Source organism: Silene latifolia, chromosome 5 (assembly GCF_048544455.1).
Source record: "Silene latifolia isolate original U9 population chromosome 5, ASM4854445v1, whole genome shotgun sequence".
Lineage (NCBI taxonomy): Eukaryota > Viridiplantae > Streptophyta > Magnoliopsida > Caryophyllales > Caryophyllaceae > Silene > Silene latifolia.
The window spans coordinates 9,834,028-9,849,121 of NC_133530.1; the positions used below are offsets into that span (position 1 = coordinate 9,834,028).

General features: G+C 37.3%; 2 protein-coding genes across 2 annotated transcripts in view; both read left to right on the plus strand.

Moving 5' to 3' along the window:
- Positions 1-15,094, plus strand: part of LOC141656664 (receptor-like protein EIX2) — a 398,824-nt gene that overhangs the window by 154,524 nt on the left and 229,206 nt on the right. The gene's annotated exons all lie outside the window — the stretch shown is intronic.
- Positions 1-15,094, plus strand: part of LOC141656668 (receptor-like protein EIX1) — a 276,353-nt gene that overhangs the window by 143,228 nt on the left and 118,031 nt on the right. The window lies entirely within an intron of this gene.

Consider the following 15,094-nt stretch of genomic DNA (forward strand, 5'->3'; position numbering starts at 1 on the left):
CTAAATGTACCGGTAATTACTCTTAAATCACCAACATTCATCCCCCATTTAAGCGTAATTCAAGAATTTAAATAACCTAATAAACATACCAATTTATGCATAAATGAAAATGTCACGAAGATATGTAAAGCTACATCTGCCGCAAAGAAAAGATGTTTGACCTAGGGAGAGAAAGCGACTGCCGTCTTCTCTAGGGAGTTCATATCTCTGATTTTGGTGCAATCATGGCTAAAAAATCAGCAATTTCTAATAATACTAAACATCTTACAAGTACAAAACAATCTGTTACGACAAGTGCTATTCGTTCTGAAAAAAACAAAGTATTGAATGGTCCAGATGTTGAAATCATAGGCAAGGAAAAAAGCATCCATGAGATCTCTGGCATCCCTGAGTATCAACTGGATGATGTACTGGTAGAGGATGTCGAGGAAGACTCTGAATCTGAACTTGCACCTGTGGATCAAACCAAAGAAGATGAGATATGGTATCAAAGACATGGGAAGAGAGTTATGCAAGTTGTAGAGAAGGATTCTCAGGAATTATTGGAACTATCAGATGATGATGTCCAAGGTGAATTGGAATATTGGCAACAGGCAGTGTTTGGTTTTATTGTGGGAGCAAACCCCCCGTGGCGGATACTGGAGGGCTTCTTGAAACGCATATGGTCCAAATACACTGTTGACAAGATATCCTTTTTACCTAATGGGGTGTTTCTGGCCAAGTTTCAGACTGAAGAAATGAAGCAAACTGTATTGAATAGTGGGCATTACCTATTTGATAATAAACCCCTTATTCTGAAACCATGGACCCCTGATGTTCTTTCAGAGAAAGCAGAGATCAAAACAGTGCCTGCCTGGATTAGATTACAAAGTTTACCCATGAAATTTTGGGGTAACAGTCTAAAGAAAATTGCATGACTCATAGGGTCTTATATAAAGAGTGATACTGCCACTGAGCTTAAAACTAGATTAGGTTTTGCTCGGGTGATGGTGGAACTAAAGTTGGGTCAGGCCTTTCCTAATAAGGTGAAATTTTTGGATGAGAAGAAAAACCTGATTAAAATTGACATTGAGTATGAATGGAAGACGAGTATCTGTACCAAATGCAAACAAATAGGCCATGAACACAACAGTTGCAGGAAGGGCAAACCAAAAATTATTAAGAGGAGTACTACTCAAGTGTGGAGACCTGTTAAGAAGAATACAATACCTGAGGCAGTACCAGTTGCTCCTCAGGTGATACAGGAGAAAGCTGGGGTCCAGGAAGAAGAGGGTCAGCAGCCTACAGTAGGTATGATTACACCTGCAACATTGAAACCTGGTTTTCAGCAGGGTACTATATCACCAGTTAGGCCAGTGAGAACTAAACAAGGGCCTGAGGATGTCAATAAGAATGGGTCACATTCTCCCACTTACATGGAGGTGCTGAGTCCTAATAGATCCCCTAGGCAGGGTATTGGTATATCTGGTAATGGCTCCCTTTCTCCTAATAAATCATGAATTTTGGTTTTTGGAATGTGAGGGGGATGAATAGGGAGGGTAAACAAAAAGTTGTGAATAATTTTTTACATGCTAATAATGTTGGTTTCTTTGGCTTGCTAGAAACCAAAATTAAACCTAATAATTTGAATAAAGCTATTAGTAATGTTTTTCATGAGTGGAGTATTTCTACTAATACCTCTTATCACAAGGGAGGGAGAATATGGTTTCTGTGGAAAGCTCATCTATATGACATACATTTTATAGAATACAATGCCCAATATATTCACATGTCAATTCTCAATAAACAAGCTCAAGCACAATTTTTTCATACTATAGTCTATGCTTTCAATGGCATCACTGAGAGAGAATCCCTCTGGTTGAATCTCAAAAGACTAGCTGGCTCTATTCAAGGGCCATGGTCAGTAGGGGGAGATTTCAATTGTGTACTCAATGTAAATGAAAGGCTAAGGGGGAGTGTGTCTATGGCTGAATCTGCTCCTTTTCAAGATTGCTTGGATAGTTGCCAACTCATGGATATTAAAGCCTCAAGAGCTTTTTTTACCCGGAATAACAAACAACCTCCTGAGACTAGGAAGTATAGCAGATTGGACAGGTTTTTTGTGAATCAGGATTGGATATGTCAGATGCCAGATTACTTTGCAAACTTCCTACCTGAGGGTTTATTTGACCATACCCCTTGTCTGGTGAGCAAAACTGTCAGTGGTGATAAAAAGAACAGACCATTCAAATACTTCAATATGTGGAGCAAGGCACCTGGTTTTCTGAAATGTGTAGGTACTGTTTGGAGTCAAATTGTGGTTGGGACCAAGATGTACAAGGTTGTAAGGAAACTGAAGCTTCTTAAACCTGAGCTCAAGCAACTCAATAAAGATTCTTTTTCTGATATTGAGCATAAGGCAGACTTGGCAGAGACTAAATTGCTACCTATTCAACAACAAATCATGAGCAGACCTGGGGATTCAGTTTTAATCCAACAAGAGGTTGAGGCACACAAGGACTATCAGGGGTTATACCTAGCTAAGATGGAATTTCTCAAACAAAAAGCCAAGGCTCACTGGCTTAAAGAAGGAGATTCAAATTCAAGTTACTTTCACAGTCTTATCAAAGCTAGGAGAAACAAGAATTTTATCCACTACATAGCTGATCACAAAGGGGTGATACATAAAGAGGAAACAGGCATTCAACAAGCATTCCTTAATTATTATCAGATGCTACTAGGCACCAAGAGCAACACAAAAAAAAGTTAGGGTGGGCATTGTGAGAACAGGAAAGATATGTACAGATCAGCATTCACAAATGTTAATGTCTCCTTGCACTCCTGAGGAAGTAAAAAACATTATTTTTCAAATTCCTAATGATAAAGCTCCAGGCCCAGATGGTTACTCAAGCAAATTTTTTAAAGACTCATGGGACATAATAGGGCATGATGTTACTGAGGCTGTTATGGACTTTTTCCAGTCAGGATGTTTGCTAAAACAGCTGAATGCTACTCTGGTTACTTTGATTCCTAAAGTGGATAGACCTACCAATGTCTTACAATATAGACCCATTGCTTGTTGCAATGTGATCTATAAATGCATCTCTAAGATTCTATGTTCTAGATTGGCTAAGGTCTTGCCAGATTTAATCTCTCCAAACCAAGGGGGTTTCATTAAAGAAAGAAGCATAATAGAGAATATTTTGATTTGCCAAGATCTTGTAAGACTCTATGAAAGAAATGCTGTTTCTCCTAGATGTTTATTCAAGATGGATCTACAAAAAGCTTATGACACAATAGAATGGGCCTTCTTGGATGACATGCTTCAAGCTTTAAATTTCCCAGAGCAATTTAGAGAGTGGATCATGCAATGTGTCACTACTGCTACGTACTCACTCAATCTAAATGGTAATGTCTTTGGCTTTTTCAAGGGGCAGAAAGGATTGAGACAAGGTGACCCCCTCTCCCCCTTGCTGTTTACTATATGCATGGAATACCTCTCAAGGCTACTGGCATACACTACTGAGGGATCAAGTTTTAAATATCATCCACTTTGCAAACCACTTAAGCTCACTCACCTCATGTTTGCTGATGACTTATTGCTTTTTTGTAAAGGAGAGGCTCAATCAATCATGATTATCCTCAGAACCTTCTCTACCTTCTCAAAGAGCTCTGGATTAAACATGAGCAAAGGAAAATCAAATGCTTATTTTAGTGGTGTGCCAGATGCTCTAAAGACTGATATCCTCAAAGTTTCAGGTCTTGTTCAAGGAACCCTTCCTTTCAAATACCTAGGGGTCCCTATAAAAACTACAAGACTAAATACTCAGGATTGTGCCCCCCTCATTGCTAAACTTGTGAGTAAGATAAAAGGAGTGGGAGCTAGGAAGCTATCCTATGCAGGGAGGCTTGTCCTAGTACAATCAGTCTTTAAGACACTTCACAACTACTGGGCTTCAATGTTTATTCTCCCTACTGGAGTCATCACAAAAGTGGAATCAATTTGCAGACATTTCCTCTGGGATGGGGGTGTGGACTATATCAGAACACCCCTTGTCTCTTGGGAAAAAATCTGCCATCCAAAAAAGGAGGGTGGTCTTGGTCTCAAAAATGACAGTTTGTGGAATAAAGCAGCAGTGGGGAAATTAGTATGGTGGATAGCATCCAAATCTGACCATCTCTGGGTCAAATGGGTGAGTCACACATACTTAAAAGGGCAAAACTGGCAGACTTACTCTCCTCCTTCTAACTCAAGCTGGAGTTGGAGAAAGATCTGTCAAATTAAAACTATCTACACTGAAGCTTATAACCAACAGACCTGGAACAATCAGAAAGGGCATGAATATACTATTGCAAAGGGGTATGAACTCATTCGTCTGAAAAAGCCTGAGGTTTCCTGGGTTTCACAGGTATGGAACAGATAGTCTATCCCTAAGCATAGCTTTTTAGTCTGGATCTATCAACACAATGGTCTTAACACAAAGGACAAAATGCACAAGATAGGGGTTAATCCTGATTTTGCTTGTTGCATTTGTGACCGGGACAGAGAAGATAACGAACACTTGTTCTTTAAATGCCAATACAGCAGAAGAATAATTAATGAAATTGAAAAGTGGATGGGAATAAGAATTCCTTACCAAGATCTGCAGGAATGGAGGAATACTCGAAGGGGTTCCCAACTGAGAAGAGGTCGGATAAACTCGGTCTTGAATGCTTGTATCTACAGTATATGGCTCCAACGAAATCGCAGCAGAGTAGAGATGCAGATTCTTCGACCCGAAATTGTTGCCAGACAGATTATAACAGAAATGAAGAAGAGGCTGCGGAACACGATCATTCTCCCAGTGAAAGACAAAGACAAGAGATGGATTCAAGGTCTCCTAGACTTGAATTGAAGGTATATGAGGAAGAAAAATGGACAGTGAGGTGAGTTTATTCGAAGAAGATGAAGATATCTGGGTTTGATGTCAGAATTAGGGATTTGAGTATCTCGTTTTGTTTGTTTTCCCTAATTTGATGTATGTTTCTTTTGTTTTGCTGTGGGCTTATGTATTTGGGCCAGAGCTGTTTATTGAGCTGGGAGGTGGCCTGGTGATGGCCGGTCCTATCTCAAATGTATGGTTACTCTTTTTTGATAATATAATCTTACATTTTATCAAAAAAAAAAAATGTCACGAAGATTGAATTTTCACATAGTGAAATTACACATTCCAAATATTCGAGTATCGGGGTGTGACTAAGCATTGAACCCTTTCTACCCATTTTGAATACTTGAAGATAACTCACGCATAAATTAATTTTACTTCTAAAAATTACATAAACTGACACTTAATTACAAGCCTAGTGTCCCATATCTATTCATGAACATATCGGGAGTCAAACCCATACTCCCTTGAAGCGGCTGTACTTCATGTTCATATAGGTTGATTCTTTTCATCGTGTCCTTGCAAACACACTTTTTCAAAAGATCAACCTTACAACATGCAAGTCTAAGCACACACCCCGGGATATAAATTATTGTGTGCTTCAATCTCTTAACAATAGGCCTTCCACATTGAATTCAGCCTCTAACGTTGTATTAGAGGGGAATTGGGTATCCTATCGCCAAGGATCTTATACGAGTTTTAGACCCATCCCGTCAACCGACTTAATAACCAAATCCATAATTGACCCTTCATGCAAAGTGATCAACTAAAACTGAGATCTCACAAAAGACAACCAAGATCAATCCCCTTTTATGATAGTCCATAAACCGTGTTATAGCAAACACCGCGGTGCGCACCATTATTCACTATCAAAAAATCAATGATGAAATTGGTCTAATACTTTTAGTAATACCGTAGATTAATTTCCTTAGCTATGCCTTAACCGGCTATGCTAATACTACACATTCCAACTCCAATGCCAAACTCATAATGCAAATCTGCTTCTTGGAAATCCATATATTCATGGTACTTTCCCAAGTAAAATACATTACCAATAGTAGAAAATCACCTTCTACATTTGGTATTTCAATTTGCAAAATACTATTCCTCTAAAACCGAAGGAAAATTGACATAGGACAACCATAATTCATGGTTTACTTTATACATTGTCACACTTGCTTAATCCCTTGCCAAAGATGAGTACTAGCTATACTAGTATACTTACTCAACTTGTCAAACTGCAGTAATTAAGCCCTTGTGAAAACCCGAGTAATAACTCCACTATAAAAGAGACATACTCGACCCTTGGGAGTATTAACCATAGAATAATAATCATATTCTCACACTTGATCCTAATACCAAGGATCATTACCCCCCCCCCCCCCCATGTTCTTCATAGAAGAACACGATGACAGAATCACCTTTTACAAGGTAAATCATCTTTGGTCTATGCCAAAAATCGACTTGTCATTAATCTTACAACAAATGACAACACATAATTGGACTAATCAATAGTTGTACATAAAACATAGTTATTTTACCTCTTACATGGTTATACCATCATGACTCCAATCTCACCATGGTTATTAAAAACCATCATTCCCGAGATTATATGGTAAAATCAATTATATATATAATAAAACTTTAATAGGCTTTACACAAGACATTAGCATGTTAGACAATCATTACAAAATAGTTAGTACACTAGCAACATATTAAACAACCGAATGTGAGGTTTAACACAACTTTCAAAATTTATATCCTATTTGGGTGAGTTTCATTTCATTGAAAATTAGGCTACTTAGTTACCATTTACGGGCACTTAAAACCGCCTTATATCAATACACCATGCTATTAAGCCACATATGTATACCCATATATTACCGCTTAATATCCACATTTTCATGTATTACATTTAAGGAACATACATAAAATAATACATGATCTAACCTTAACACAAAACCATATTAATCATATTAAACATGACATATATCATTAATATAGTCTGATCCATAAAACAAATACGAACTACATGATAACAAAAGGATCCAACATCCAACCATAAATCAATTTTGTACATCATAGCATACGAAACTTCATACATAAACCATGGATTAAGTGAACTTTTAAACAAAGTCGGCAAACTAATCCAACTTTATTAACCATGAATCCATGATGCATAAAGATCAAATATGTAATTGCTTTCATCTTTGTAACGTCAAACCGGAAAACAAATAAGAACTTGCAGACATTATCATGTACCAAGATATGTACTCTCTTAACAAACAACGTATAATTTAGAAACGATGATGTACTTATCTTATATGATGCATGTTTCCTGAATCGAATTCGCCAACCCTTATATGCTGATCAAAAACATTATCATCATATACTATTTCATATTGAAGCACATAATGCTAGATATATGTAGAATTTCCAGAATTGGAATTTTGTGACCAGATTATCTCATCCCAAATAATTACCGTTTCCCAGATGTACAATACTCCAAATATTTACAGACCATCATGTTGTAGTTACATAGTGAAATTAATACACCCGCTTTCTGCACGATTCCGTCATCATGCCAAAACCAAAATATCCCTTTTAATATGATGTCTTTTGCGTACCGGTTCAATCGAAACCTGCAATAGACAACAATCCGATACTCGGAATAATATACAACTTGGATATTTTGTAAAATCACGTACTAGATACGCTTTCCTCAAATAAATAATCAACCCTATTACATACCCCGGGTCACACGATTCTTCTTGTGGGATAAGACTACAACATTACACTCTTGATTCCGTCACTAGAATTTAGAGCAAATGACGATGGAGCATTAATATTGTATTATCTTTTCAAAAGAGAATAGCCCCATCCTCATGATTATCCATGGTGTTTTTTTGTGGTAATGTATCCTTGTTCTTGCCAAACATAATTATTTCCAAGGAAGTATAAATAGGCATAACCCATCAATACTTCAACCGAAATCATTCCCTTGTTTTAACCACAATAGACATGCACCGCTTTAAACATTTCACATACTCCGTATAACAGAAAGGTTACTTCTCTGTTACTTGAATATATACTTGATCTTATCAAGTTGCATTCAGAGACAAGATTCTTAATTCCCAAAATAAAGCCTCCAAAAATACGAAAAGAATAATCGTTCCTCATCCATGCAACTTACAGATCATTGACCAAGTCTGTTTCCCAATCATCAAAGTCACGCATTTACATGTCTTACTGCATATCACTCTGATCATTATCACAAAACGATAAATACTTATAAGAATCCTCCATTGTCATTCCTAGACATTCGTCATCTTGACAGATTTCGAAATTGTTCTATTAGATTGTTAGATATTTGAGTATATGCACGAATAAGGATTGACAATAATGAAAACCGCACCGAATCGGTATGCTTTCCTAATAGAACAATTCGACCCTTACTTTAGTGCCTGGGTTGTATCGAACTTTCTATTGAGATAAGACGGTTGCCCTCTGTATTCGGCACAGAATACAGAGATATAATTAAGAAGTATTTTGTTGTAGAATGTTATATGTTCCTTGATGCAGTAGAAGATTTCGTTTTCACTGTTCCTTTTCCTTCTCATCCCTTTGTCTATTTATAATGACAAAGGAGTGTATAGGGAGATTGTATTTCTAAAGAGTCACAACTCTTCAGAAATTCCGGTTTCAATTAATTAAAACCCGAGTAATTTAATTACTACCAACCTCCGTCATAGTTATTCGAACTGAAAACTATACCGTAATTCCGTAAATAATTATGCGAGTGTACACTCCGTACTTCCCGAACTCACATTATATTATTTAGAAATTACCCATCTACGAACCAATCTTAATTACGATAAATGTACCGGTAATTACTCTTAAATCACCAACAAGACCATGGTCAAGGAATACAACCACTGAAAAACGTTACCAGCATACTCCACTCCTTAGTACAATCTCAAGCTCCCGGCCAGAAGCCAAGTAAAAATCTATACTCTAAACCTTAGCATAATAAATAATAAATAATAAATGTAGTACGAGAACCCTCATCATCTTATTCTTTATAGGACCAATACAAATTCAATTCAAAACCTTATTGTTTCCCATCATCATCATCTATTCATGTCCATTTTGCAGGCTAACTAGTAATTACCACTATAATCTCCCACAATAAGACCACCTTAAAGAAAGCTACAACATATAAGCTACAACAATCCTAATCATCTAATTCCATTACTTCCAACACATACAATAACTCAATTTCCATAGCAATCCATTACTCGTCTCTACCAACGTTCTCAAAATAAAAGACAATATAAAGTTAATACTACATACTATGACAAGAATTATATTCTATTATATAATCAAATTTCAGCATATAAACCACCTTAATAAATAACACAAATTCACATAACCATTTTACTGTGTCATGCAAGTATATTCATCCGTATTTAATGTGTATCCTTAAAACGGCATTTTATTGAAATTGGATACTCCGTATTTCTTAAAATATCGGTAACAAAAGTGCCTACTTCATTGAATACAATATTTCAAGAAATGTCTTGAAGCATGTCTAGGGTAGATTTAGGGTATTTCAACAGCTTCCGCAAATGAATTAACAACAATAGATGAGAATTAAAAGTATGCTCCATCGCAATTGCACCTCATCACCTCAGTGCGCAGCCACGACTACGCGTTGCGGCTTATTTAAGTTTGTGATACCATAATGTACCAAAAAAAAAAAAGTCTGTGATACCATACACATACACTGAGATTTGCAGTATGGCAGTTGAAATTTTCTCAAATCCCATCGATGGTAATGGCAGAATAGAAGGTTTAAATGTTTTAATGGAACATAATTGTAAGATTATAAAAACTTTACATCCATCACAGAATCGTGATCAGTCGCGTCAAATTGGTTCGTTAAATCATACACTAAGATTCAACGAAACGGTTCAGGACTCTGGTGAGGCTAGCCACTAATCCATTGTACACAAACAGCAAATCAAAATCAAAATAAGAAAGAAAATTTTCAATACTCGGCCGAAAATGAAATATATCAACCCAAGAAAGAAATAAAAACATTCGGACTTTAATAATTAGGAATTACAACTGTAAATACGAATATTGATAACGAAAACATGACAGGAAGACTTACTAAAGTAGCTCTAAGATCTCCTCCAAACTCTGGCTATATTAACAACCCATATAACATAAATCTTGTCTCTTGTGTTTTCATAGAATCGGAAATAGGCATGTCTCCAAGATCGTTTCAGAACTAAAGTGCCACAAACTCCCCAAAATCCTACGATGAATCCAAGTACAACACTTATGTACAGTCCTAGCATGAAGTCGTCTATCTTGTCTTGCTTGACATCTCCAATTGGTGCGATGGCAGGTATTCCGTCTCCGGCACAATTAGGAAGCGGTGGTCCACAAAGTCCGGGGTTTCCCATGTATGATGAAGCATCAAAACCTTGTAATTGTGTGCCAATGGGGATCTTCCCACTCAAGTTATTGTCGGAAATGTCAAATGTCGATAGACCACTAATTTGAGCTAAACTTGGAGGAATTTCACCAGAGAGATGGTTATGTGATAAATCCAAAGATTCCAAAACCGACAGCTGGCCAATTCTTGACACAATAGAACCTGTAAGATTGTTTCTCGATAGATTTAAGAATTTCAAACCAACAAGACTTGACATGCTTTCGGGAATCTGGCCTTGTAGCCTATTATTGGAAATATCGATGCCTTTCAGTAATGTTAAATCCTCAAATATTTGTTCAGTTCTTTTCCACATCACGTCCGTGTCTTCTCCACGCGCTGACTGAGTTTGCCCTTCATCTTTTTTGGTCATGCTTACTAGTTTGTTTAAACATCTTGGAATGGTTCCGGAGATATAGTTGTCCGAAAGGTCCAATACTTGGAGGTTAGGAAGATTGCATAAGCTTGTAGGTACAACCCCGACAAAATTATTACCTTTTAGGACAAGAGTGACAAGATTTCCAAGACTATGTCCAATGTCAGAGGGTATCTGACCAGTCAATGAGTTATTTCCAAGGTCCAGAAACATTAATGACTTATAGTTTAGCAGGAATGCCGGCGATAAAGTACCAGATAAATTATTGTTGCTCAAGTGTAAACTAAGAAGCTGGTTTAACCCACCCATAGACGTTGGTAAACTTCCCCAAAGACTATTGTTCTCTAGATGCAAGAATGCTAATCGATAGAAATAGCTCCAACAGTCCGGCAACTTTTCTGAAATTAAGTTGTTTGATAAGTCAAGATCAGAAAGAAGCGTTGGTGTCTGTTGGCACAAGTATGGAATAAGGCCTTCTGAAAACTTGTTGTTGTTTAGATGTAGAACATCTATGTTCCATAAAAATGAGGGTATTACACCTTCGAACAAGTTGTAGATAAGTCTAATGTCAGGTAGGTTGTCAAAACTGATTGATACATCTGGAATTGTACCATTAATCATATTGAGAGACATGTCTAGATAACCAATTCCCGACCACAAGGTTGAGTTCCAAAAGGAAATAGGAATAGTGTCTGAAATACTAGCATTGGATATATCAATCCATGTCCAATTTTTTTGAGTTGTAATCCACCTTGGAAAATAAGGGCCTATTTTACATGATCCCAAGTCTAACATATCGAGCTGAAATGGAGGAATCCAATTGGCACTAATGTTAACCACAATTTCTGTGTTATTAAACAAATATAAAACACGTAGTTTTGAAAGGTTTGATAAGTGGGTGGTTGTGAGAGTTCCATTCAAAGAATTTGAAGAAAGATCCAATCTCTCAAGCTTCGTGAGTTTTCCAAGTGATTCAGTTAAGGTTCCATTTAGTTTATTTTCATAAATTTCTAATTCCCTTAAGGAAGAAAATGCGCCAATGTTGTCTGGGATAGAGCCCCAAACTTGGTTTTCACCTAATTGTAAAGACACTAATGCCTTGTGTGGACATTTAGAAAACCATTGGAGGATGTCAGAGAATTTGTAGTTAAGATTGGTATCTTCTAAGTTTAAGGTTTGCAAGCTACATAAATTATCAAGGTGTTTCATTGAATGTCCAGATGATTGAAAATTATTTCCAAACATCTGATTTTGATAGAGATTAAGATATGTAAGGCTGGTCTCAAATCCACTCAAGTTCAACAACCACTCAAATATTGATGTGTCATTCAAGTTATTCCATGAAAGGCTTACGACACTGAGGGTTGTGGATGAATTAGTATATGAAAGAGAAAATGGTGAGTTTAGAGATAGTTTACAATTATCCAAATTAAGCTCTCGTAAGAAAGGCAGGTTGTTAACAATAGAGAGCCATGCGTTTGCAGTCGTACTCAGATCAATATCACTTAAATCCAGTTCCCTTAAGAACCTCAAACGCGAAAGCCACCCCAAGCTTTCCGCCCTTAGATTATTGTTAGTACTAAGATCAAGGGATGTTAATCTGGAAAGATTTCCAATCTCTTGAGGAACCACACCTCCAAACTCAGCACTAGAGAGACCAAGGTGTTCTAAACTAGCTAGTGAACCTATAAATTTGGGTAATGCTTCTCTGAAATTGATATAACTAAGGTCCAAATATTTCAAATGCTTCAAGTTAAGTAGAGAAACGCTGAGTGTACCTTCTAGACAAGAGTCAGCATGGTTATAATCATTGACATAGCCATATATTTTGAGACTGATGACATGGCCAGATTGATTGCTGCAATGTATACCGCGCCATTGACAGCAGTCCAGAGTGTGTCCCCAATCATCGAGAATCCCGCACCTATCCACACGAATACCTTGTTTAAAATGAAGTAGTGCAACTCTGTCACTCTCTACACAAAAGATGGTGTTGTTATTATTAAAATTGGATGATCCAACTTGGCAACTACAGTAGGTTAGCCACACACTAAATAGTAGTTGGAGAAGGTGAAGGTGATTATATAATTTAAGGGGGAAATGGGTTGTCATTTTTTATGTAAAAAATATTGAGTTAATGATATTTGTTTGATTGAGTACAAGATTAGTGTATGCACGTATTTATATAACAATGATTGATACCTGTATGGTAATGTTTGAGCCATTGTGAAGTCTTGGTCTTCTGGAGTGTAAGTGTAATTTGGGCTAAACTTTTCAACATAGATTAGGACACATATTCACTTATTGTATAGTTACGAGAATTGGGCAAAAGGATCCTCTGTGGTTCGTTTATGAACTCGGCGATACAGTGTCCGACCCATAAAAGGCATGTTGATGGGAAACTAATTTAGACAACGTGCAATTACATGATTATAAAAAGGGATATATAAATGAGGATTGGATTGTTACAAATGGTATCAGAGTAACCCTACGAAGACAACGGTGGTACTTGGATAGGTCTAGGTCTTGTGGATAGATTGATACTTGTATGGTAAAGGTTCAGCAATGGTTTATAAAGTCTTAGTCTTTGATAACTACGTTATCGCCCCTTCATTCTTGTCAAAAATCCTTGCTTTAGTCCTAATTTTGGTGCATTTAATTGATAATTACTCAAGTTTATGATTAATTTGCCTAAATAAGTCTCACCGGATTATTTTCTAAGCTTTTTGTAGTGTTGCACGCTTCCCCATGCAAAACCGATCAACATTTGGTGGCCAAGGATCAAGATTAGCCTTGTTCGGTGTATCACGATCAGGCACGGTGTAACTTAAGGCTAGCCCGTGTAACAAAAAGTCAATGACAAATCAAAAAAATTGACCAAAGGGGTGCCCCAGCCGGTCTATCGTGAGCAGGAATGGTGTAAATAGGGTCTAGCCGGTGTAAAAATTGGTCTTACATGGTGTATCTCCTCCAGCCGGTGTAAACCCCCTCCAGCCGGTGTAACTCCAGTACGGCCGGTGTATCGATACACCGGCTGGGAATAGTAACCGGGCTGTTTTGAGAATTGTTTGTATTTTGATGTTTTTAAGCCCATGGTATATATAGAAAAGGGGCAACCTTGTAAGAACAACTTTCATAACACTTGTTTTTGGATCAAAAATTGGTTAGGTAGAGAAAATTGGGAAGAACATTAGATCTCATCTTGTTCTTAGTTTTGTGAAGAATTCAATTCAATCAAGTTATTTCCTTTCTTCTTTGTTGGTATATTTCCTTTTCTCATATTTATTTCTTTGTTTTAGTTGTTAATTTCATACTTCCTTAGTTTATACTTCCCTTATTTTTGAATATTTACCTTGCTTGTGGTAAAAGTTACTTCCTTTTTGTTTGATTGTTGTTGTTTTCACTCTAGTTCATCTCTCCTTTGTTCTTCTTGGGCTAGTTGTCCTCAAAGACTTAATCTTTGAGTTGATTGTGTTAAAGATTGTGACTTTTTGTTTGTTCATCCTTGCTATTAGATTAAAACCATCTTTCTTCATAATTATTGTTGGGTTGTTGCATGTTTAAAAGTAGAATTCATCCTATCACCATGTTTATGCTTAAAGACTCTATCTTTGTTGTTTTCTTTGCCTTTAGAAACATGATTAGTGAGTAGTCTCCTTCTAGGACTCGGTTTGACCCGATATGGGTAAATTCACTAACTAATTATCATTAAGGCTAATTTGTGGGGAAAATTGGTGAGGGTAGTCTAGGGGGATTTGCATGTTTAAGGTTTGGGTTTCGGGTAGTGTCGACTTGTGACCCTTGACCACCAACGGAAGTTGGTTAGGTTGTTAGTTGAATACCCGAAATTTGACCTTGTCACCAACTAAGGTTGAGGCCGGAAGGGAGAACCGAGGGAGGGTGCCTCTAGGCTAGCGTTTGAAATCGACCTCCGGAAGGGGGAGTGGGATGACCCGGAATATGATGAGGGCTTAATGACCTTGACCATTTACTTGACCTCCTTGGGAAAATGCATGTTCTTGGGGTTGTCGGGTTTTGAGTTGGGGAGACCGGCTTTCGAACCCGGGAGGGGGGTTAGTCGGAGTTGCTAGTGTCCTATTGCGAGACCAGAAGGGAGGTTCTAGGCGAATTAGAGTCATCTCCCCCTCACCTTTCTACCCCTTTTGATTAGCCAAGACGATTAGTATGTGGAATTACTTATACTTGTGGGAGAACCGAGTTCTAGTCCTTCTCTTTATTTGATCTATCCTTTATCTTTTAGCTTGTTCTTATCTAGTCTAGCTTATAGTGTTTAAATTTGTTACTTTATGT